Source organism: Equus asinus, chromosome 20 (assembly GCF_041296235.1).
Source record: "Equus asinus isolate D_3611 breed Donkey chromosome 20, EquAss-T2T_v2, whole genome shotgun sequence".
In the NCBI taxonomy this organism is placed as follows: domain Eukaryota; kingdom Metazoa; phylum Chordata; class Mammalia; order Perissodactyla; family Equidae; genus Equus; species Equus asinus.
In genome coordinates this window covers 65,780,103-65,806,655 of record NC_091809.1, presented here as the reverse complement: position 1 = coordinate 65,806,655, position 26,553 = coordinate 65,780,103, and the positions used below count along the sequence as shown (strand labels likewise).

The window sequence follows — 26,553 nt, the reverse complement described above, 5'->3', positions numbered from 1 at the left end:
ATACGTGCATAATCAATGCTCCAAAAGAGCATTGAGCATTTTTCTATCACCCCATAACCCCTTCCAGTCAATGTCAACTTCCCAAGAGTGCTGCAACTTCTATCACCATAAATAAATTTTGTCAGTTCTGGAATAGTATATAAATGAAACTATACAGTAAATATTGTTTCATTCCACCAGTTTTCGTTTGGCGTAATGTTTTTGAGGTTCATCTGTGTTTCATATGTGTCAGTAGCCTGTTCTTTTTATGGCTGGCTAGCATTTCGTTGTAAGAGCATACTATGATTTATGTATTCATTTTCCTGCTGATGAACATTTAAGTTGTTTCTTACAAAGCTGGTGTGAACATCCTTGTACAAGTCTTTTTGTGGACATATGCTTTTGTATTTCTTGGGTAAGTATCTCTAGAATGGAATTACTGGTCAAAAACTAGACAGATACTTATAAGAGACTGTCACTTTTCCCAAGTGGGTGAACTCTTACACTCTCAACAGCAATAGGTGTATTCTTATTGCTTCACATCCTGGCCAACATTTTATGTTGTCAATCTTTCTAATTTTAACCATTTTCATGGGTGTAAAGTGGTATCTTATCACGCTTTTAATTTTCATTTCCCTTGATCAATGGTAGTGACTACCTTTCATGTGCTCATTGGTCATTCACATAGATTTGGTTGTTGTTCGGGGTGCAAACCTTTTGCTCATTTTTATTGAGCTGTTTGTCTTTTTCTAATTGAGTTGTAGGAATTCTTTATATATTCTGGTTTCAAGTTCTTTATCAGATATATGAATGCAAAAAGTATTAATCAGTCTGTGACCTGCCTCTTAATTTTCTTAATGCTATCTTTGGATGAACGGAAGTTTTAATTTTGATGAAGTCTGATATTTAATTTTTTAAGGTTATATATTTGACATCTTGTCTAATATTTATCTACCCCCAAATCTAGAGATATTCTCCTAAGTTTTCTTTTGGAAATTTTTATAGATTTAGGGTTTGTTTAGATTTATGATTCATTTAGAATTAAATTTTGTGTGTGCTGCAAGATAGGGCGAGAGGTTTATTTGCTTATTGTTTTTCCCATATGTTTATCCAGTTCTTCCAGCATTATTTGATTTTCCTTTCTCCATTGGGTTACTTATAGATTTTGTTGAAAGTCTATCGACCAGTAATATGTTTGGATCTATTTCTGCACTCTTAATTCTATCCCATTGATATATTTGTCTAGCCTTACACTATTTCCAAACCTGCTTGATTTTTATAGCACCATAGTTTGCTTTAGATTCAGGTAATATGAGCCCCCAAACTTGTCATTCACTTTCAAAGTTATTTGCGGTATTCAGGTGCATCACATTTCTATATAAACTTTAGAATCAACTCTATATTTTTATTGGAATTGCATTGAGTCTTGTGATGGTTAATTTTATGTGTCAACTTGACTTGCCACAGGGTGCCCAGATTATTTCTGGGTGTGTCTGTGAACATATTTCTGGATGAGATTAACATTTGAATCAACAGACTGAGTAAAACAGATTGCTCTCCCCACTGTGGGTGGGTCTCATCCAATCCACTGATGGCTTGTATAGAATAAAAGTTTGAGTAAGAAAGAATTCTTTCTCTCTGCCTATCTTTGAGCTGGAACATTGATCTTCTCCTGCCTTCAGATTCAGACCGAAAATTACATTATCAGCTCTCCTAGTTCTCAGGTCTTTGGACTCAGACTGGAACTATTCCTTGGCTCTCCTTGCTCTCCATCTTGCTGACTACAGATCTTGGACTTCTCAACCTCCATAATCACATGAGCCAATTCTTCATAGTAAGTTTTTCTCTCTCTCATCTCTATCTATCTATCTATCTATCTATCTATCTATCTATCTGTCTGTCACCCATCTATCTTATCTATTTATCGTATTAGTTCTGTTTCTATGGAGAATCAAGACTAATACAAATCTGAAGATCAATTTGTAGAGAGCTAACTTCCTAAAAGTACTGAATCTTCTAATTCATGTATATAATATAAAATTCTATTTATTTAAGTTCACTTTAATTTCTCTCAGCACTATTTTTTTAGGTTTATTTCCAAGATGAGGTGATTTTTGATGTTACTCTAAATATTGTGTTTTTGAATTTCATTTTTCAATTGTTTGCTGCAGCATACAGGAATGTATTTTACTTTTGTATATTGATCTTTTATCCTGTGATCGTGGAAGGTTTTTGACTAGTACAATGAAATTATCAAAGAGGCATTTTAGGAAGAATAATCAGAAAGATTGTTCACTGCCATATTGGTTGGATACATCCCTATGAAGATATATGAGCCTTAATCTGAGCCAGGACCCATAAAGTATACTTCTGACCTTGGAGAGCTGCCTAAGCATTTATGCCAGTAGTCAAGTGTGTTTACTTTTGGGCCAGAGAATGTGGGTAGATGGTTGCAACCCATCCATCACCCCAGCTGGCAAAGCAGCTCAAAGAGCATACCCTGGGAATGGAAGTGTGGCAGCGTCCTCCCAGTCTGTGAAGACTAGATGAACACTGCTATTAAATTTCACCTTAAGCCAAAGCTCTCTTCACTTAAGCTGATGGGGACTGAGGAGGGGAGTGTTAACTATAAAGTTTTTGAAGCTCAAGTGAATTTCTAGGGCGTTCATTTGTGTACAAGTTTCCCATGGGTTGCTCCTTTTTTCCACTCCAGCTTTCTGGCACTGGCTCAGGAATCTAGCTAGGGTCCTCATAATCCTATATCATGTTCTATTTTTATCTCTTTATCATCATAAATCATTGGACTGAGCTTGGAAGAACTTTCAAACTCCCTTTTACTTCTCTTATGTATGAACACTCCAAAACTTCACTCATTATTTTACGAACGCAGGGAGATTGATAGAAAGCTTTTAATTTCCTTAGAAAATAAGAGAAAAATAAAAATTTCGTGACCTTAAACATACAGTTCTTTGCTTTCTTTTCTTCACCTCCTTATTTTGATAAATATAGCAGTCATGCCCTTCTTCAACATTATTCAAAATTTCAAAATAAATTATATATCATGAGTAAAAACATTCAAACAAAGTTAGACCATACATATTTTCAAACTCTGAATGCCTGCAGAGTTTTGACATGTCTCTTCTCTACCAGTTGAAACATATTTATTTTAAAAGTTTATTTTTAAGGTGCCTTTACTGGTTTTAAACTTCAATGGGATGTGTGATGTGGATAAGATTTACCGGAGCTCTGAGACAACAGACACTGCATGTGGTTTTGTAAAGTATAGATTTTTGCTCTTGATTCATTTGTAAGTCACCTTACATAGCTCTGAGAGTTTTCACATTTATAGACCTCTTCAAAGTTTCCTTCTATACTGTGAACTTATTACATGTAAAGTCTGGTTTAAGGAAAGGTATGAAAGCTTTGCCTTTGGTGCTCTTGAAAGGGCCCTAAGGGGTGATCTAATTCCACCCTGTGACTTCATAGCTGAATACACAAACATCCAGAGAGGCTAAGCGACTTGTGAAAATCACACAGCTAGCTAGGGGCTGAGCTTGGATGAAGGCACGTCTCTTGATTATTGAGAGGGATTCTTTCTGTTACTCCACATAGTTTTCATCTTTCTCCTCCACTTTCAGATCTTACCTTCCCAGCAGGACTCTGGTATCCTCATCTTGTCCCATCACTGTGTTCTACTGACCCTGCCATCCTTTATCAACCTCCTGCATCTTTCAAATCAAAGCACTCCATCCCATTTCTCCCGTGTCCTATTCCTGGAGGTCTTCCCAGGGCTCATTGTTGAATCTAAAGAGCCAATATGGAACTGAGTATTGATGACTGTTCATGGCTCTGTATGTTGCTCCTTGTCTAAAGTAGCTGGAATGCCTCATCTCACATGGACAACTAATCACAATATTTCTAACAGTTAAATTTATTGACATCTCACTATGTGCCAGACACCATGCTTAAGGATTTTATATAAATTATGTCACGGATATTGTGTGCATTATGTCATTATCTCATTTGAGTAATGAGTTATAAGGAGCAATCCCAGTGAGTGATATATTTAGAGACAGGTGGAGTTATCATGCCCCGTTTTTAGTGATATCACTCAGGCAGTAGCCTGATGCCCTGGGCATGGAGCCAACTGATGAGAGGAGCCTGCTTTTTCTTCCAGCTTCTTCAGCTCTCTGCCTAGTGAGTCCTCTGTGCATGCAGCTGAATTCTCAAGCAATGGAAATCACTGCCTGAGTGGAATTGCCAGAGCTGCTCTTCTGGACAAGATTCTCAGAGCTGGGGCTGCTAATTCCAGGGCTCTGAAACTCATTGTTTGCCAATGACCTGGGGAGCAATAACCAGGCTACAGAACACTGTGCATGGCCTAAGTGGGGAAGTGCCTAGAAAAGAGGACCTTGATGCAGAGCTTTTGATGGCTTCCTACCCATTTGCAAATTGCCTTATACTTGTTCTCTTGCTTTGCTAGAGCAAAAACAAAAGAAAACAGAACTATCACATAACAACTGTCAAAACAAAAAAATCCAAATCTCATGAACTTTCTATAGTGCCATTATTGTAGCTCCAGTTTGAAATGATTACTTTAGGATTTGTTAATATCTACAGTGAAAATCCAATATGGAAACATCATCATCTGCACAGCACTTCATGGTTTAAAAAGCAGCACACTACAGCAACTTTGACTTTCAAAGCTAAATGTTTTGGGGACTTGTCTATTAGGTGCACGTCTTAAAAGTTAGGGTGTCAGATGTGGGGTTCAAACACTTTGCTCCTCAGGGAGAAGCTTAGGGTTGTGAGTTCCCTCTCAATTATGAGTCACCACTTGTGGGTTTTTCTTGTTTGCCCCATGTGTAGGAGTTACTCAGCTAGTTTTGGGGATTTTTTTTCAGATGAAATTGTTCTGTACTTAGCTGTGGATTTGGTGTATCCATGGGAGGAGGTGAGTTCAGGACCCTCCTACATTGACATCTTGAACTGGTCTATAGTAACTTTAAGAAGAAAGGTATGGGGAAACCAAAACTATAAGCAATTAAATAAATTACTGAAGGCGTATGTTTGGGCCAAATCCAAATACAATGCTCTGTTCTTATGTTACTTTGGAAAAATCAAGTCACGAGTATACAGAGGTTTCTTATGGTGCACTAGGAGTGGATGATTTTATATTGAAAAAAACTTATTTAGTGCCTTTTAAGAGTGTGTTCAAAACTCTCAGGATGCTCTGCAGTGCCTTATTTGGAACAGTGACTAACAGGACCTATTTAGACAATGCCCAATCTCCTACAATATGTGTACTAATTTCTGTTGTCCATCTTTTTATTATCTGATTCATCTATCATTGTATTGGAAAAGTATAATATGTGGACTTCTGCAAAACCACTTCCCTTTGTACATGTATGTGTGGTTCAGTGGAGTGAGACTATAAACAAAGACATTAATTAAGTCATTCCACAGATGTACAGTGGACCTGATCATCTGAGCCAGCAAAGCTTAAATCATCCACTGGAGCTCAAAGGTGTCAGTCATCACCTCACTTTGTGTCAACGATGAGCTAAGATCATCCCTCAGACTAGAATCAGAACTGAGTGGGAGGGTCCGAGTGGGTGAGGAATGTTTTAAACGGGGGTTTTTAAGTTTGGGGTGTTTTTACTAAGAGGATGAGGTTTTAGCTAGATCAGCTCCTTGATGTGGGATAGATGATACTGCAAGACATACAGGAAGCCTGAAGGAAAGGGTCTCTGGAGAAGTGTCTGGGCATTAACATCAATCTGTCTAGGTTGGACCATGGTTAGTTATCTTAGAATCTTAATTGTTATATTAATATGGTAATATTTGAGACCTTATAAATTTCTTTATGTCATTTCTTTGTGTCAAAAGTGATATCACTTGGAATTTTTAGGGATCAGAAAATTGTATTTTTAAGAAGTGATAACTTTTGTGCTATTCATATATTTTTACTTGTTTTCTTTAGTTTTATATAGGACCCAAGAGCAGAAATGATAAAAGGAGATTTTTGTCCCCAAGTTTGATCAATATCTTCTTGGGGACCAGATATAATAAAATATTTTCTTAGGAACTCTTCTCTGCTTAAAACTGGATGACTTTTGTTTAAATAAAGGGTTTATTTCCTTAAGTTCCCTCCCTAGAATTACAGCTAGAGAATTTAGCATGGAGAATTTCTAGTTCAGGATAAGCAACTCTGCGGTACAAATGCCTCTACTCCCTCCTCCCTTGCAGATGGTAGACTTCAACAAATGAGCATATTTTCCCATTGAGCTGGATGTGTGTAGGTAGTAAAATAATTCCACTTTTACAGATGAAGAAACAGAAATTTGAAAGTTAATAACTTTTCTAAGTCTCTGTGACTCTGAAGCCATTATTCTCCAAGGAATCATTACTAATTGATCGGAGTTCACAACTAATATGAAAATTATTTGCCATCCATGATCTGGTTCAATCTCATTGTTTTTCGTGAAAGGCAAGAAGAGTTTAGAGAATTTGAATAATGCAGGTGAAAGTGCTTTGCAAATTTGTAAAGAATGTTGAAGATATTAATTGTTTTTATCAAGGACACCAGCTCTGTTAGTTTACAGCAATTCTCAAACTAGTGTGCAGCAGAATCACCTGGAAGGTTTGTTAAAAATGCAGATTGCTGGGCCCTACGCCCAGAGTTTCTGACTCAATAAGTTTAAGGGCTGGCCCAAGAATTTGCATTTCTAACAAATTCTCATATAATGTTGATGCTGCTGGTCCATGAACCGCATTTTGAGAACTGCTGGTTTACAGCATTCCTGAATTCAAATGAAACTTTTCTTTGTTCTCTTTTTTAGGTTTCTAAGGCTAAGGTTTCTAAGGTTTCTAATTGTTTCTAAGGCTCAAAAATATTTTGTAAAGTACAGTTTTTCTTTTATCTCTAGTGAATAAACTTTAAGGCAACAGAAGAGAATCAAATTGTTTTTTATATGTTTCTCTACTGCTGTCAAGCCGCCCTTCTTGCATATTCAGTGAAATGTTCATTGTGATCAATGCAAATGTGTAACCATTGGGCAAGAGCCAGCATGGAGTTTAACACTAATTGGAAGAAAAATCAAACCTAGGTATATGAGAAAAGAATTAGTCAGAGGCCAGGATAAAGATGGAGTAGGTCACAGGAAGCTAGAAAATAGGAACCATTTGCAAATGGATATGTCAGCCAAAGCTTGATGTAGGGAAGAAAGCGGAGAGATTTGGGCACCAAATAAGACAATACCTCAAGGGTTCATGAATTGATCTGCTGTGGACCCATCCCTTGTGCCTGAAATAAGATCAAATCTTTGGCTCAAATATTTGTAGGGCCACCATATGAAATGGGAATCAGACTTTTCTAAGGAGGCTTCAGAGAGCAAAACTAGCATCAGTGAGCCAAGTTTTGGAGAGCCAAATTCTGAAAGAGCTTTCAAACAACCATTGCATCTGAAGATGGGTGCGGCTGCCTCTGTAGCACAGACTTTCCTAACACTGAATTGTCTAAGCAGAGTCAGGTGACCACTGGGAAAGTAATTTAAGCAACAAATGTGGAGGCGAGACTTGGAGACCTGGATATTAGATTAGTCTCAATTTTTCTGGGACCAGGGGAACTCGAGGATACTCTAATTTAAAATAAGAATAAAAATAAAATGGCAGACAAGGTGAGACTGACTTCATTGATGTCTGGAAAGAGGCTAGGCTTTGGACTGTCCCAGGACTCAGATCAACTTGCAACCCCACATTTCCTTGCTGCCCTCTACCCTCTTGGAGATGCAGTCTCATCATGTGCAGAATGAGTGCAGAAGCAGCTGCCTCAGAATGCCCTCGTCAGCATTAAATGATGTGTCATATGGAAATTCTCCCTGACACACAGTAGGAGTTTAATAAATGTTCATTTTCTCCTCTCTCCCTTTTAGTAAGGTAGAGAGAACTTGACCCAGGGAAAGGCTGAATTTAGGAAATCCAAAACTATGGGGTCTCTAAGATCTTGCTCTGAACAGTATATTCACAAAGGATGGTGAACTTTGTATCTTCATCTGCACTTGTCTACATTTCCTTCCTCGAGAGCTTTCACTTACTTTAATAGCAGTTTCTTGAACAATGCCCTGAATTGAAATCAGTAGGAATCGATGAGTTTTGATAAGTCAGACAGAAAAGAAGAGATTAGGGGCTCAAGATCCTTTCTCCAATAGGACACCCTGTCCCCTAATGCTCAGTGGCAAAAGTGAGCATTGATGGCAGCTCAGACCCTCCCAGCACTGGTCAAGGCAGACGGAAATCAAAGCAAAAGCTGAGACAAATAGTTAGGATGTTCAGGTCAAAAGCTTATACATACTAGATGAATGTGGGTTTGGGAGAGTGTTTTATTCAGTCTTACCTAAGGGTCTAGACGTGACTGAGCTTGTCTGAGAAACCTTGTTACTATAAGTACTTTCTGAAATTTTATGTGTAGATGGGTCGTGATATCCATCATGTGTTATCAGGCTAGGAAAGAGGGGATTATGAGAAATTTGTTTTCGAAAAGGGCATTGGATCTGATAAGGCAGAAAAAGATTATCTGGACAAACAGTGCCTGAAGTTTCATTGGCTACTTTCAGTCGTGATGGGAGGAGGGGCCTAATCCAACTGGAGAGAAGGATATCTGTTCCTTAATTGGGGAGACAACCTCTTTCTTCCATGCTCTACACAGATGGAGCTTGAAGCCATCTTGCTACTATGAGGGGACAAAGCTACACAACAAGGGTTCCTGAGCAGTGGGGCCACAATCCTGAGACACACCTCTGGAGCCTTCCCCCTGTATGGACTTTGGTATGTAAGACAATATATTTCTTAATTCTGTAAGCCAGTTTTAATTGTGTTTCCTGGACTTAAAGCCAAATGTACTTTAACTGTAAAGAGTGAGGGTTCACATTATAATCTTCTCTGAATCATAACAATTTTTTTAAACACCATGTACTTTGTATTATTTTGATTTTTTTAAATAAAATTTTAAGAGATCCTTGTTGTTTTCATAAAGGAACACCTGATGTAGAGATTAATCTTTCTCTTATGCTTCATAAAAAATGAGAAAAGTTTGGGTTCTTGGAATTTCAAAGACTAAATCAACCAGTTGATTTAATCCATTTAGTTAAAAAATCAATTAATTCTGTAAAAGTTTAGAGATGTTAGATCTTTTAGCTATCACAAGGGTAATCAGTGCTTTAAATGGCTTATTTCAGTTCCTAATCAGTTGTGTGCCATCATGCAGATAGGGTATTATAACATTAGAATTTAGTAACTAGTAGTATTGTACCAAAATGTGATTGTGCGGCCAGAACTCAATGAAGCAATTTTCAATGCCCTATAAATAGCAAGACTCTTTGCAAAACAGAGGGTCATATTCCTGGCAAACGTGTCATAGCTAATGTCCACCAACTGACTAATGTTCATTAGCATTCAACACACTCACAGATTGTCTTTCCGTGGGCACTTCGACTCTTAATTTATAGTTCTTTGTGATGTAGGAGAAATAGCATGTTCTCTGAGGCCAAACTTGGGCTGAAATCCCAAATTAGATGCTTATTAATGCAGTAGTAAGTACTTGATGCCTCTAAGCTTCAATTTCTTCATCTGTTAAACAGAGATGGAAAACCAAACTATATAATTAGATTGTTATGTAGATAGAATTTATATGTAAAGAAGCTAACAATGTGCCTTCACGTATGAAGAAATCAATACATGTTACTTGCCTTTCTTTCCTTTCCCCTAATTTTCCTTGATAGAGATTCTCAGAACCAGAATAGAAGAGTGAACCTAAGTATGACGTGAGAGAAAGGATATTCAGAAACTTCTATGAATGTCTGGTAAGCTGGTGAGACTGGCCGTCAGAGATCTATTTACATGGTTCTGAGAAGTCTCCTGGGAAAGAAGGCAAGATTTGTGGCACTGGGAGCAGACACAACTGAGCATGTGTGGGGTACTGTTGGGGCTGTACAGCAGCAGTCAGGAGCTGAGACCCCTCTAGGTTAGGGTGGGGGAGTAGGGGCCACCCCGGCACAGATCTTATTGTCAGAGGGAAGGGGATACAGTGAATGTTGATCACAGTGTTTTGTTCTATTTTCCCAGTCACTGTCTGAGTTCTAGAACAAAGCATATAAAAAAGCAAAAAACAGTTTTTCACTAAATTCTACAACTCATTTAGAGATGGGCATACAGCTCAGGATCACCTCAAACAAAATGCTGCCCAAGGCTATTAAAGTCATCCTCTGTCCTCTGAGTCCCTACTTCCGTGCCCCACATAGGACAACTCTAGCACCATAAGAGCTCAGAGAGTTGGTGATGGGGCTGGAGGACCTATGGGGACCCAACAGACAGGGCATCAGCAGTGGTTGACCTGCTAAGGTGCTGCCAGCCGGGAAAAGCAGCAGAAGTGATCACGGTACACAGAAGAGGGAACAGCCGCATTGGGGAGCAGGAATGAGGGCCCAGGTGTCCAGCTCCATATGTGAGACACAGGCCTGCAAACTACAGCTGGGGGTAGGCTTCAAATTATTTTATCACTTTTTTGGGCATGAAGATATTCAAAGAATGATATTTAGAAATCATTGCAACTCATAATTTCAAAAAATTATTTATGGGAGTATATATATTATGTACCAATATAACTTACCCCTGAAATTCATTTACTTTATGATTGCATGTATATTTTAGCATCTGGAAATTCTAAAAATCAAAATGTTGAACATTCGCATTCCCTAATGGAAAGAAAGAGCGAAACGAACAATTGTTAGTTTGGAGTTGAGGTGTCAGCTCAGGTAGACAATGTGGACCAGGACCTCGAATCACATCTTGGCCACATAACCATGCTCAGCCACAGGGATAATAATCTCAATGCCATTTATTGAGTGCTTGCTCTATGCTAACTCTGAGCTACTCGTTTGGAATATAATATGTCGTTTACATATGTCTATGTACAACAATAGCCCTGTGGGGTGGGCGTGATTATTCTCATGTTACAGATGGGGCTCTGAGGACTTGAGTGACTTACGTCACGTGGTTGTTTGAGCAGATGAGTTGAGATTTAAACCCAGGTCTTTCCAGCTATAAACCTGTGCTCCAAACCACAATCCGGTGTTTCTCATCTGTTTCAAGATCATGTCTGATTCTAGTTAAAATGTTGATTACTGGGCCCACTTCCAGGTCTTTAGACTGGCAGCATTGGCACCAACTGAGAAACTGCTAGAAATTAAGTGTCTCAGGTCCCATCCCAAACCCACAGAGTCGGAATCTGCATCTTAACAAGACCCCAGCAACTTGTATACACACTAAGGTCTGGAAAGCCAGGCCCTATACTATATTTGCCTTCTCTGCCCAGGGACATTTCAAATATATCCATTTAGTATAAAAGCTATAGTTAGTTCACTGCCTAAGATCATCTCGGGGCTTTGAAGAAAGACTAACCAACGCAAAATTTATTCATTTCTCTTTGTGACTGGATTTATATGATATCAAAACAATTGGTTGAAAAGTGCACAATTCAGGCAGGCAGATCATCTGATACCATGGTTGCCCCAAAGACTCTTTTAACAAAAAAATCTACATTTCAAAAGAAATGACCCCATTCACAGTAGTTGTGTGAATAGCTACAGCCAGCATCTTTCTTTAAGACAAGGCCAAGAGGACCACTCCACCCCTCTCTTGCCCTCCCCCACCATAAAGTTAACTCAGCATGAAGTCAGGCTCACATCAACTGGTTGAAGACTGTTTGTCTAAAGAAACAATTCCAGGACAGATTATATGCATAAGAGACTCTGCCTTTCCAAGGGATCCAGAAATGTTTAGCTTTGAGTAACCTCTTTACAAAATCCAGAACAAAAAGCTGTGCGTTGCTGAGCATCTAAACAGTTTACATTAATTGCGGCAAAAGAAGTCATTTTTCTCATTGTTGTTCCTGGCATCTGGGAACCTAAGAACATCTTATTACCTAAGAACATTGTGAGGGAGAACTTGAGTTAATTTGCTCCTAAGATGACAACCCACGTAATACCTAGTGTACGTGCTTTGCAAAAGAGTTCAAAGGTTTGGTTTAAGACCTGTTCCTGGATGAGAAGGAATGAAACCAATTACCAGAGAATGGTAGTGATAATTAAGACAGTGTTATGATTCACTGAGAAAAACCTGGGTTATGAACAACGAACACTGTGGCATATAAATTACCTGAGAGCAGAGTTTAATGATGTGTTCTCTCTTATTAATTGCTCATTTGGTGACGTGATCTATAAAAGTTATTTTTTAAAAGAAACAAAAGAAGTCCACTGTCTCATTGCAGCCTAGGCAAATATTACACATTGCAGAATTTTATGACCTTGGAGCATCTTTACCTAACCTAGCATTTATCAGCATGAACTGTAATTGGGTTTTATATTTTTGCATGATAATCATGAGATACGATCCCATAGGAAATGTCCATAACTCTAAACAGTCTTCTATTAAACAGCATAAGTTGAATTTTATAATTTAGCACACTGGTTATGTTCACTAATTCATGTAAAGTGTTTTCATCTTTGATATTGTCTCTTCTAAATCAAATCCAAAATGAAATTTATTTCTTCTGGATTAATATATTTTGGGCCATGGATTGGGTTTACGTGCACCTGCTAAAACAGACTGCAATGAACCGGATATGATCATTTTGGCCATCTTCCCAAACAATCCCAATCACAGAGTCTAAATGCCAGATGGAATGGTACAGTGGCCATGATGATGGGATCACAGCTCAGTCAATCAGCAAGTGTAACTGACATCTATCCAGCTTCACCAGCTGGTGGGTGAGAAAAAGTATTAACATTTACAACAATGTTTCCTAAATTTCAATAGCCCTGCCGCTCCCCCCAAACCTGTTCACAGAGGTAGTCCATTTCCTTTCAGAGATGCTCGCCCTCAAATATTTCTGAATGTTTTTAGAGGGCTTACAGGTGTAACCCAAAATGTCCCTGGTCCCCACCAGTTTATAGGCTTGGGAAAGTCCGCTCTTTCTCTAAGAGCTTTTGAGGAGGGGGGAGTGGACTGCCTGACACTAAGCTGAGCCGCTGCTTGAGGCCTTCTGCTCTAGGAAACCCAGGCATCCCTCTTATCTGTTGTTCCGCTGTGCTGTGCCCACTGCTTCCCAGTTTCCCCTGGAGCCCTGAGCTCTGTATCCTGATGCACCACAGTCTCTGTAGCTGCCAGTCTCCTCTGGGCCACCTACCTCTGCGCTGCCTCCATCTGGGCTTCTGGTGATCTTTCTCCACACAGTAAAGAAACTGACATTCCTTTCTTGTGTTAGCCTCTCTCAGAGAACAATCTCAGAGTAGAGAAGTGTAGGGCCCTGGCTGACAAGTTTCTGTTTCATTTAAGAAGTCTTTTTCTTCACAGAGCAAAACCTCATACTGTATGTGAACCACTGCCCCCAATACTCACAAACACTCAGATGCCAAGGGGATCAAAGGATGGGCTTTACTAAGGCTTGCTCGGTAATGTTCAAAATGCATGGCTCTCTGTAAAGGTGGAGTGGAGAACTGAAGTGACATCTGAGGTCAGCACGCAGCTTCCCACTCTCTCCTTCATGAATTAAAGATGGCTGAGTCTGCAAGTTAGAGGCAGCCTGACTTATCTACCCAGTCATCGGTCAAACTAAAAGAGTGGATGCATTGTGTGGGGGATGCAGTGGAGTGGGGTAAGGAGGAAAAGGAGTGTCATGTAACTCCATGGTGTGGCAGCTGAGTCTAGGCTCTGTCTAAAAAGAGCCACTAAGCTGCAACAATATTTATGATCCATTCACTTTGTGAACATAGTCAGGATCACAGTGCCGTTTGCATCCCAGATAGAGATCAAGTTATGAGAAACATGCTCATCTAGGATGCCATTCTTCTAATCATTCACTCATCCAACACATATTTGTTAAGTGCCTACCTTGTGTCAGGGACATATATAGTGTGGATAGATAGATAGTGATAAGATAGATATAGTCTACAGGGCAGATATTATTCTACATTCTATGGAGTTTGATGTTAAACAAACAAACAGATAAATATATTAATACAGATTTTATTATGCCTATGAAGGAAAATAAGAGGAGATTAACAATGGAGTTAGGGAAGATGTCTCGAGGAATTATAATAATATCTTATATAATATTATGTAATATAGCTTATATAATGTTACTTTGGGCCAGGCACACGTGCTTACTCATATAATCCTCAAGGAAACTCTACAAAATAAATACTACTCATATCTCCAATTTTATAGATGAGGAAACTACAGAGATATTAGTTAATGAGCCCAAGGTCACACAGCCAGTAGAGGTGGATCCTGGATTTGAATCCAGGATTTAGGTTGAGACTGAAGGATAAGTAGCATTTACCCAGATGAAGAGAACTGTACATGTGAAGGTCGTGAGGCGGTAAGAACATGGCGCATTTGAGGAAGTGAAAGATAGCCAGTGAGTGTCGTGAACAAGAGGACAGTAACAGAATATGAGATTGGAGAGGTAAACAGGAACCCGATTATGTAGAAGATTTTTCCTTCTTTTAAAAAACTTGCGGTATAATTTACATAGAGCAAAATTCACCTTTTTTTTTTTTGCTGAGGAAGATTCACCCTGAGCTAACATCTGTTGCTAATTTCCTCTTTTTTAGTTTGAGGAAGATTGGCCCTGAGCTAACATCTGTGCCAATCTTGCTCTATTTTGTATGTGAGTCACCGCCACAGCATGGCTGATGAGTGATGTGGGTCTGTGCCCAGGATCCAAATCTGCAAACCCAGGCTGCTAAAGTGGAGTACACTGAGCTTAACCACTATGCCACAGAGTTGGCACCCCAAAATTTCCTTTTTTAAGTGTATATTTCTCTGAGTATTGATATGCATATATAGTCATGTAATCACCACTGTAATCAAGATATAGAGGAGTTTTGTGAAACCTCAGAAAATCTTCTATTGCCCCTTCATAGTAAGAACTCTTCTCTCCTTTGGCACTCACTGATGTGTTTTCTGACTCTATAGTCTAATTTATTAGAGTGTTATAGAAATAGAGTATACAATTTGTAACCTTTTGAGTCTGACTTCTTTCACTTTGTGTAATATATTTGGGATTCATTCATGTTGTTGTGTGTTTCAGTAGTTTGTTGCTTTTTACTGCTGAGTAGTATTCCATGATGCGGAGTTGAAGGCCATTTGGATTGTTTCCAGCTTGCGGTTATTATGAATAAAGCAACTAGTAACATTCAGATACAGGTTTACATATGGATACAAACTTTCATTTCACTTGGGTAAATACCTAGGAGTGGAATTGCCGGGCCGTGTGGTAAGTGTATGTTTAACTTAAGAAACTTTCACACCGTATTCCAAAGTGGCTGTGTCCTTTTGCTTTCCTGCCACCAACGCATGAAAGTTCCAGTTGCTTCACATCCTTACTTGTATTAGTTATCATCAGTTTTTTGAGTTTTAGAAGTTTTAGCCATTCTAATAGGTACGTAGTGGTGTCTCAATGTGATTTTAATTTCCCTTTCTCTAATGGCTAATGATGTTGAGCATCTTTTCAGGGACTTGTTTGATAGCATAGTTTAGGTCTTCTACATCTTTATCAATGTTCTTCAACTTGTTCTACCAATTACTGTGTAAATAATCTTGACGTTTCCAACTAAATTTGTAGATTTGTCTATTTCTCCTTCCCATTCTATAAGATTTTGCTTCATATAGTTTGAACTTTTGTTGTTATGTACATACACATTTAGGATTGTTATGTCTTTTTGGTGAATTGATCCTTTATAACATTATGTAATACTCTTTCTCATTATCCCTGCTAATATTCTTTGATCTGAAGTCTATATTTTTGTCTGATATTAATATAGTCACCTTAGTTTTCTTTTGAATAGTTTCTGTGTACATATATACATTTATATGCATATCTTTTTACAACCGTTATTTGCGACTTAGTTCTTTGATTTAAAGGAAGTTTCTTGTAGAGAGCATGTAGTTTGCTTTTTAATCCAATTTAGCAATCTCTGTCTTTTAATTGGTGTGTTTAGACTGTTTATGCAATTACTGATATACTTGGAACAAAACTGACCATCTTGCCATTGTTTTTTATTTGTTCTATCTTTAAAATTATTATTCCTCTCACGCTACCCTCTTTTGGAGTGAGTATTGTTATGATTTTATTTTATCTCCTCTATTGGCTTACACCTTTTAATAACATTTTTAGTAGTTACCTAGGATTTACAATATAGAGCTTTAATTAATCACAGTCTATCTTCAAATACTATTTTACCACTTCAAGTATTGTGTACAAATGTTACAACTGTATGCTCTCGTTTCTCCCTCCTATCCTTTGTGCTATTTTTATACACTATAGTATATTTTATGTTTAGACATACTATAAATACATAATACATTGCTATACTATTTTTGCTTTGAGTACTCAAACATGTTTTAGAGCAATTAACTAAGAAAAAATAATTTTATATTTAGTTTCATTAATGCCATTTACACCATTCTTCATTTTTTTGTGTAGATTCAAGTTTCTGTCTGTTACCATATTTCTTCTGCCTCAAGAACTTCTTTTAACATTTCTTATAGAGCAGGTCTTCTGGGAATAAATTATTTCAATTGTTGGGAAAAAACCCTTTACTATGACTTCATTTTTGAAAAGTATTTTGACTGTATTTAAAATTGTCTATATTGCCAATTTTTTCCATGCACTTAAAGATGGAATTCCATTGTTTTCTAGCTTAAATAGTTCTGACAAGAAATATGCTGAATTTTCATCTTTGTTCCTCTGCATGTAATGTGTGTATTTCTGTCTGATTTCAAGGTTGACCTTTTGCCTTTGGTTTTTAGAAATTTGAATATGACATGTCTATGTGTTGTTTTTCAATTACTTGTTTTAATTTATCCTGCTTTATTTTCTTTGAACTTCTTGGATTTGTAGTTTGGTATCTTTCATTAATTTTGGAAAATTCTCAGCCTTCACATCTTCAGATACTTATGTTCTTCCTTTTCTCTTCTCCTTCTAGAATTCCAATTATATAGACTATTTGATACTGTACCATACCTCGCTCTCTTTCTGTTTTTTTTTTTTTTTTTTTTTTTGGTTTTCATGTATCATAGCTCTTGAATATTCTATGTTTAAGAAATATTTTCTCCCTTTGTGTTTCACCTTGGTAATTTCTAATGGCCTATCTTCAAGTTCACTGATTCTTTTCTTGGTTTTGCCCAGTCTATTGATGAGCTCATCAAAAGCATTCCTCATTTGTGTTACCATATTCATCGTTGTTAGCATTTCCATTTGATTCTTTCTTATGATTTCCATCTCTTGGTTGATATTATCTATCTGTTCATGCATGTTGTCTGCCTTATATACTACAGCTTTTATTATATTAGTCATATTTATTTTTACATTCCCATCTGACAGTTCAAGCATATGGATCAAATTTGAGTCTGGTTCTATCGATGACTTTGTCTCTCAACTATATTTTTTCTTGCCTCTTTGTGTGAATCATAATTTGTGGTTGAAAGCCTGACATCTTATGTGGGACAGTTGAGAGTGAGATAAACACTATTTACCCCTGGGAATGAGCATGCGTCTTCTTTTGCTAGGTATTAAGTGTCAGGGGTTGAGTCAGTCTAGTCAGGAGTTGAGCTGGGTTTGTGCTTTGTTGTTGCTATGTTTACCCTTGGTGCCTCACAGCTTCAAGTTCTTCTAGAATTACTTTGTATTTAGGGTTAGGGATTGGTTTCTGGAGGATTTTTCTCAGTGTTCCTGTTCTACCTTCAGCTTTAGACATTCCCTGTCATCCTTGGAAACACAGTCTTTCTCCATGCTCCTGTCCCATACCTAGTAGTAGGCTGCTGTTATTTGTTACTCTGTGATTTCTAGTCTGGTTTTGGGATCAGGGTGGAGGTGTTTTTCTGTTGGCCTGGTTTAGCCCCAGTCTTGGGCAGGTACTTTGTTCCTGGGTCTCTGTAGTGGGAGCTTCTCAGTGACCTTGCTCCTCCTTACTGGTAAAGGATCTCCAACATTCTGGGCCCAAGGTACTTTCCTGCCCCTTCCCCAGGGGTAGAATGTTTTCTGTGTCCTTTCCCCAGCTGCAATGGTTCTTCACCTATGCCTTGAGCATGACAGAGTTTGCTTCCTAAAGCTTTTGTTCCATAGAAGAGATAGGGAAGAACAGTCTGGGAGTAGCTTGGTGCTTTTCTTGCAGTAGCTGCTGTTCCCCTTCCCAAACCTTCACCATAATGGAGATTTTCTCCAGTCTCTTGCTTTGACCCCGTCTCTCATATGAACACTCAGTGAGATCTGTGGGGAAAAATCTGCTATTGTATCTGCAGCTACTAGGGGTTCCATATTCTAATGCCAGCCTGTGCTTGGCCTTTCATAATTTGTTAAAAATTTCAGCTCACCATCTTTTTCTTACTAGCTTATGTGGAATGCAGCATCTGTTCCAGGTAATTAAGAGCTCCTCACCATCTCTCCTTGGAGACACCTGTCTTCTCAGATTTCAGCGTAGTTGGTTACCTTGTGACTGCTGCTCTTCGAAGTGTTCAAGAAGAGTTATGATTCTGTAAATTATCCAGGTTTTTCTTGTTCTAAGCGTCAGAGTGACTCTCCAGTTTTCTACATTCTAAGTGGAAACCAGAAGTCTTCTCATGTAAACCTTTGAGCCGTGCTAAGGAGTTTGTGTCTTATCCCAAATGCAGTAGGAATCTATAGAAGGGTTTAAACAGAAGATTAGTTAGTCTGGATTTATGTTTTTAAAGATCACATGTTTAATATTTATTGGGCATCTGCTATGCACCAGAAACTGGAGTTTCTAAGATAAATTTAACAATAGCAAGAACAATGCCCTCAAATTGTTCGTAATCAAGCAGATAAGTCTTACTGACTATAACAAATAGCTAAAAAAATGTAAGTCCTATAAATGAATCTTCAAGCAGAGAGCTCTTGGAGAATTAAGGAGGGAGAATTGCATTTTGGCACACAGGAGTAGAGATAATAGAAGACAGCATTTGAATTGTGTCTTGAAATTTAAGTAGGATATGGTTTCAGAGGAACCTTGAATGAGTAAAGTGAATGTCTAAGGTTTTCTTGTAACTTGCTTTCTAAATCACATTATTTTAATTTTTTATCATTTATATCTAGGCAAAAATGAGTTGTTAAGAAAGGAAGGAAAACCTTCAGGTTTATCAATCAAGCACCACCAACAACAAAAACTAATACAGAGATAAACTAATAATAATACTATTAATAATAACTAATAATAGTATCTGCTTTGGGGCATAATATATTTATAATCACTTTATTTTGACCACATGGTTAACAGTTCTGTGAAGGAGAAAGTGCTCTCACTTAGAACTAATCATTATAATCATATTGCAATCAAGTTCTGATTATCTGCTCAAGTTCTGATTATCTCCTCAAGTTCTGATTATCTGCTCAAGTTCTGGTTATCTGCTCCCAGGTTTTTAAAGCTGTGGGCTAAGAGATTGTTTTGTGTCCTGTTTTCCATCTGTGGCTCTGTGGCTACTTTCTTTAATTGTTTAAGTCAAAACTCTTTGGACCCACTCAATTTACCTCAAGTAACAAGGGGTTTTCTGTAAGGACACATCTGCGTGGGTCCCCAAAGAAAGATGACAATTTGTCTCAAGAAGAATAGGTACAGTTTATCCAGTTGGGCCTCATGGAAACAAGAATGGAGAAGTCATCAGTAACCTAGAAAGCTTAGTTTTGTGGAATTCTTCTAATGTATCTCCAGAAACCTGAGCCTGACGTATGGATTGTTCTTTACATATGTTTTCTGATTCTGCATATAAGCAATTCAAGGGAAAAAATACTACAATTTCGGATGGTTGTTCTTTTCAGGATATAAAGTGGGTGAGAAGTGTAGTGTCCTGTATTTCTTAGGCTGGGTCTGGTAGTCAGCTTCTCATAGCTGGTCATTAATGCCCAGGTAATCTTCTGATCACAGGTGATCTTTGGCACAGGAAACTTGGTGCACTGCAATTGCCCCAGGCCAAATTTTGTCTTTGGATGAACTTGCTGCTCTTGCTGAAGTCAGTGGGAAAGCTACTCATCCATGCATATGAAAACCCAGGTTTCCTAGACAATATTGTTTTGCAAAGAGTAGCTCTAGAGAGGAAAGTGTTGTGCAAAATGAGATTGACAGAAAAGAGGGGGATTTTCAATAGCTTGATAGTCTCAACTTTGGTTATATTTATTTTAACAAACATTTAGCACTATGCATTTAGAACTGTTCTCAGCAATATTCAAAGATAAAGAGAAACGTAAGACTTATCATTTTCCTGAAAGCCTACAGTAGACATGATCAATTCTGAAATAAATTAATATTTCCATAGCACTACATAATTAACAAATTGCTTATATGTGCAAGTATATTATATACTTTTTAAATATATATAATACATATACATATATGTCTACGTGTGCACATATATTTTCATGGATTTCTTCTCTTATTTAATTCTCACGACAGCTATCTAGTGTAAGTGATATTATTGCTGTTCCATTTCACAGGCATAAAAAAAATGAGTTGTCCAAACTTTCTCATAAGCTCTTGTATACTATTCCATCACTACACTTACCACACTGTGTAAACACATCTGCATATGTAGATATGTCATCTTCCCCTGTGGACCAGGAGCTGGGGAGCCTGGACAGAGTCCTCTTTACCTTTATATTGCCAGCACCTAGCACTCATTGATTGTCATTGAATCTCAGCCCCTTGTCTCCAAGTTACCCACATGGTCATGGAATAAATGTTCTCCTGGGTTCCTAGGGCTGCCTGTCAGTCTTCACTCTTGGTGCCTGGTGGTCCCAGTGCCCCCAGCTGTGCTGCATGCTGCAGATCCCAGTTCAAGGTACCCTGCCCAGGTTTCCTCATTATCCTCCACCGTTGTTCCCTTAACCTCCTTCCTGCAAACTACCTGCTTGATGCAGGTGACTTCAGCTCTATCAAAGTCTATCAGCAGATTTCTCAATATGCCCAGCTCATCAGAGCTGAGGAACACAGGACAGCAGCAACTAACAAATCTGGGATCCTCCTGTAGGTCAGTCCCTATAACTCATTTCTTTAGATACGTTATTTCATTTACACCTCACAAGAACCTATATAGTATTACAGATGAGAAAATAGGTTGCAAGAAGTGGTGTTTTGCCCAAGATGACACAACCAGCAAGTGGCAGAACTGGGATTTGAACCCAGGTCTCTGACTCCTGAGTCCTTAACTATTAAGAATAAATATCTAGACTTCTTACTTTCCTGGATGCCCTTGTTAAAGGACTTATCTTGCTTTTGAATGTTGAGTAAGATGTTTAGAGGATGTGAATAAACCCGTCCAGAGCAAGGTGTTAGAGAGGCCTGTGCAATTATTCATTTTATCTCTTGTTCCTTTTCCCCACACCCTACTCCAGAGTGTGAGTTTCTCAAAAGCTGTGACTGGGCTTTATTTGTTTGCACCTTATGCTGAGTGCATTGCCTAGAACAGAGTAGGTGCTCTAAAAATGCTCGGTGAATGATAAATAAAAGACGTTCTTTGCCCACATGCAGTTTGATCTTATGACCTTTACATGCTAATGCCCCATTCAACCTTGTACACAACTTACTAATTACTATGATTCTTTCCACAATAGTACAGTTGCATTTCCTCAGCCACAGAGGAATAGAGCTTTTCTCCCATTGAAAATAATCTAAAAAATAGCTATCACATGCCTGAGAATGGTAAAGGCAGGTCTACACTTTTGAAGGCAGCACATGGGATGATTTTTGTGGCATCCACGTAGCTCCTACCAGGACCTTTAACAAAATAGTGAAGGAGGGAGGGTTGATCTTTAGGCCCCTTCCATCTCTTTCAGGTCCTCTATCCTGTGCTCTGTGTCATCCTTTCCTTTGTCATCTAAGAAACTGATGATGTCCCTTACAGTTCAAAGTCCTACCTTTCCTCTCCATGATCTGTGCTCCCAAGTTTCTCTTCTCCTCCGCTCCATTAACATATCTGTGCCCCCACTGGCTTATTTCTTCTAGGGGTCAAATTATCTTTTTGTGCAATTTATGTTGATTCATGAATGATTGACAAACATTCATCCCTTGGTTTTCTTTCTAATTAAGACAAAAAATATTTAACCAAAGTGATTTTTAACTAGTAAAATAAGAAGTATTACTATTCTGGTTGCTGAGGACAAAATATCAAGCCAAGTCCATGCCCTCATCGAACTTTCATTCTTGCTATGGAGAGATGAGAGACAAAGAAATCAGTAGGATAATAAGCAAGCCCTTCAAGCTCTGTCTTAAGTGCATCAAGTCCTTCAGTATGGGATCTATTGGAAAACTGCAGATTCCACAGGTCAAATTTCAATGGGAAGGCTCTGTTGGCTACTGCTGCTGCTGCCTTCTGATCTCAGTGGCCCACTTACTTTCTCTGAGGGCCCTGGGAAGTTATTTTCTTTGTTTACAAGAGAGCTTAGGTGGTGATGTGGTGGATTGGAAAAAGGGGCTCTCCTGAAAGAGGCTGCTGAGGCCTTTTCTTGTATGGTAAGGAACTGGAGTTTACATTTATTGTTTCACCCGCAAAAGCTCTAAGAAATAATGCCCTTACAAAAGATGGCTCAGACATCCCTCCTCTGCCATTTGGGGATAATGACTGTTACCTGCTACCCATGCTGACCGTGGGGAGCAGGCAAAGAAGTAAATGTCCTTGCCCAGTGGCTGGTACACAGGAGGTACTCAGGATAGGTTTGATACTTTTCTGTTTCTTCCCTGATATTAGGGGAAAAATAAATGCACAATTGTCATATAAGGGCAATATTGAAGGCAGTGTCATATCTCCAGCTCAGTAGAATGAATATAGTGACAGAAGTGGCCAATTCATTGGTGGTGCAGAGGAGATGATCATAGATATGTTCTTTGTAGTATTTGAGTTGGACTTTGAAGAATGTGCAGGATTTAATCAGGTAAAGAAAGGAGGTGGGCTAAATAGAAGCAATTGCACGTGCAAAGGCACAGAAGCTTAAAACAACATAGTTCCATATTACCAGAAACTAGAGTGCATTTATTCATTAGTTAATTTATTTATGTGTTCTTTCAGCTAACATTTATCCACTATCTACTATGCATTAGGCACTTACCAGGAGTTTTACCTATGTTATTTTTACCTTATGTCTTACTGCAAGTTAAACCTACAGAAGTCGCTTCTTACCAGCTCTTAACAAGCAAAGGGTGATGTATTAAAGAACTACATTCAGCTGGAGAACACTGGTCTGAGTAATTCTGAACCTGCTCAGGACTTCCTGAGTCTTTTTCTGACTTATAGAACCATTTCGCCACTACCTTTCCCAGCTCCAGAGGAAGCCTCCTTGTTTTCTTGCATATAATCCGTGTCCTACAGTCATCTTCATCTAATGAACAGCAGAAGACTATAACCAGTAGTGATGGCAAGAGGAGCAGCCAGAACTTTCCTTACCTTTAACTTCAGACCCATGGAAGCTTGGCAGATTCTGCTGCATACCCCTTACTGAAGTGAGGTATAATGTACTTTGTATTTCTACAGTGATGGCACAATTCTAAGCAGGTATTTGGGGCTCATAAAAGCCTCACCAAGTTCCATGTCTCCAGCTTTCATCCAGAGCCACAAAGAAGTTAGGTTCTTAAATCCCTTTAGGAATATTCTATCTTTGACATAGACCCTTGAGTGGACGAGGGTTGAAAGACTGTATCAGGAGTAGATTTGGCTACTTACAATGGAAATTAAAATAAATAGATTAAAGAAGACAGTGGTTTATTTCTCCTGTCAAGGAAATGCAAGGCAGCCATCCAGGGAGAAATGGGAGCATCACCATCATCCAAGGCCGTTCTTCTCCTATCATTCTGCTCCGCCATCCTTGGTATGCATCTTCCCTTTTCAAGTTCAACTCATGTTTCAAGGTGGCCATTGAAGCTTCAGTCCAAGAATGAAAGGCAGGGAGGAAGAGCAAAATGGAAGTTCCTGCCCACTGCCTGTCCTTCTTTTAAGGCACTCTCCGAGGATTCCCACCCAGTAATTTTTACTTCCATCTCATTGACCACTCCCAGCTGCAAGGAAGGATAAATATGAACTTTTAGTTGGGAATATTTTCACCTGGAATAAAATCAGGCTTCTTTCTGAGAATAAAAAGAAGAGAATGGCTAGGTAGATGAGACTCAGGGCCACTGCTCAGCTCTTGGAGTCAATAATCAAGTTCCATTGGGCTTTGAAGTCTCCAGAGTACATCTGGGACTTGAAGTCGGGGAATAAGGCACAGAGTAGGTATCTTTTCTGCTATAACTTCCAACTCTATTCCTTTTCCAGATACCTGGATAAAACTGTTCTGGAAAGTTAACTAACAAAATATAATAAGCATCAGTGAGAATCTAAGAGTCAGCATCAAGTAGGGAATGGGAATTCCCAGGAAGTTCCATAGATGCCATCCCTCCTAACCACAGAAGGCATACGAAAAAGTTTTTGAACTGAGTGGAACTAAATAGAGGGAAAGGATCATACTCTTTTCCCAGGTAAGGAATATTTAATTTACCAGTCATTTGTTGACTGCCTGCTGGGAAATGCCTGAATAGTTATACAAGGCATAGAAGAAAAAAAATATGATATGATTCTTTCTTTCAAGTTCACTGGGAAGATAAAACATATAAAACAGTTACTACTTGAAGTAGGTGTTAAACAAATCAAATAGGTCAGTAATGGGGCTATAGGGGCTGCAAGAACAGGGAGAGGCACAGAGGCTGATGGGCTATGGTGAGTAGTCCAGTGTGTAAAAAGAGGACAGGTAGACAAGAATATCATTGTGCAGCCCAGCAGTGCAATCAGGATCCATTATGAGGCATCAAGCCGAAATGAAGAAGTAGGGAAAGCTTGGAGTTGAAGTGGGTGACTCAGAGTTGGTGTCTTGATATCCAGCCCAAGAAAGAAGGTAGAGTAGGAGTTTGGTTATTAAGTCAAATGTTGGGGTGAATAATAGTAGAAGAATGTGGTACAGACTAAGACACCTTTTTCTAGAGTTTAGCACAAACAAGTCTACTTAACATGGACAGAGATGAGATTGATGATCACGGGACAGGGACCATGCTCCCTCCAATCTGATTCTAAGCCCCGTGCTTTAGGGAAGCAGATATGTCCTGGGAGTTATGTGCAGCAAACAGGAGTCTATGGGAGGTTCGCAGTGTGATTGCAGGCCAGGCGGGGACATTGTCAGATGCACCTAACAGTTCCATGTGAGACTACCTACTGCCTGATGCTGGGTTAATTGAATGTCTTCTACTAACAGTGCCTCTATTTTTGGTTGACCTCACTTGAGATGGTAGCTTTGACATTACACCTAGGGAATCTCTGATTTTCGGAGAGAACTTTCAGACAGTTGGAGGAAAGACCTTACTGAAGTATGAGGCACCAGCTCTTCACCTCTGTAACAGGTGTGGGGCAGAGCGCCTCATGCCCAGGCTGTATAGCCAGGCAGCATAAGCTCTTTGTGGTCTCCACGGACACCAACAGTAGGTCTTCTTTTCAGTGACTAGGTCAGAAATATATTGCCCTTTGGGAGCAAGCAAAGTTAAGACCTGAGTATCAAGGTGAGATTAATGACCTCGCAAAGATTGAAATAATTCTTTACATTGTAGTAGAAGTAGGTAAGCATGAAGTAGAGTGGTAGCATTTACAGTGTGCTTACTGTGTGCCCTCCACAGTGTCAAGTGCTTTTAGTAGAAGTAGCTACCAGTTTTTGAGCATCTCCTATGTGCCAAGCAGCGTGCTAAGTGCTGTGGGAATATAGCTTCTACTTTTAGGACATCATGCTTGACCCCACTTTTTGTAGCTTATCACAACCCTGCAGGTCACATACTATTGTTTGATGTTTTGCGTATAAAGAAACTAGGGCTCAGAGTGGTTAAATGACTTGCTCAGAATATCAAATCAATTAAGTGACAGAGTTAAAATTCTCTCCCTGGACATTCAGCCCATGATCTTTCTATGATACCCACTGTAATTTCTTGAGAGCAGACGCCACATCCTTTTTCATCTTTATGCACCACTATTACAAAAATAGCAACTGGTGTTGCTGCCATAATGAGGATGAGCATGCTGAAGAATTGCCTTTGGAACCCTTTGCTAACAATGAGACTTTGCTTTCAAGATGGAGTCTTCAGCTCCAACCACAATTTGATTGGAGTGTTGGATCTCCTGTCAGGTCCAGAGCTTATTGATTTTATTTTCCTTGCTTTCTCTTGCAGCAGCTACCTTTCAGGTATCTGACTGAAGTCATGCTGAGACTTAGAAACCTTGTGGCCTTGCGGTTTGAAATTCCCTACGCAGGCAGTGTGGCGACAGTTCTTGAAGGTAATTAGCTCAGTTGACCTCCCTCTTCTCTCAAAGCCTCAAGAACTTGGCCAGAGAAGCTGTGGAAAGTGTGAGGCAAGAAATTAAATTTACCCTGCTCAACAGTCATCAGTGAGCAAGCTGAAGCACTTTCTGACAGCGAGGGCTGGCTGCCCTCTGTGTACAGAA

The 26,553-nt window shown here is 39.0% G+C and overlaps 1 long non-coding RNA gene across 3 annotated transcripts in view; it reads left to right on the top strand.

Annotated features, from left to right (window-relative positions):
• Positions 1 to 26,553, top strand: part of LOC139041114 (uncharacterized) — a 229,874-nt gene that overhangs the window by 141,409 nt on the left and 61,912 nt on the right. For all 3 annotated transcript variants that reach the window (XR_011495720.1, XR_011495719.1, XR_011495721.1), the window contains 2 exons: positions 8,687 to 8,805; positions 9,759 to 9,839. This is a non-coding gene — a long non-coding RNA (uncharacterized lncRNA). The remainder of the gene's footprint in view (positions 1 to 8,686; positions 8,806 to 9,758; positions 9,840 to 26,553) is intronic.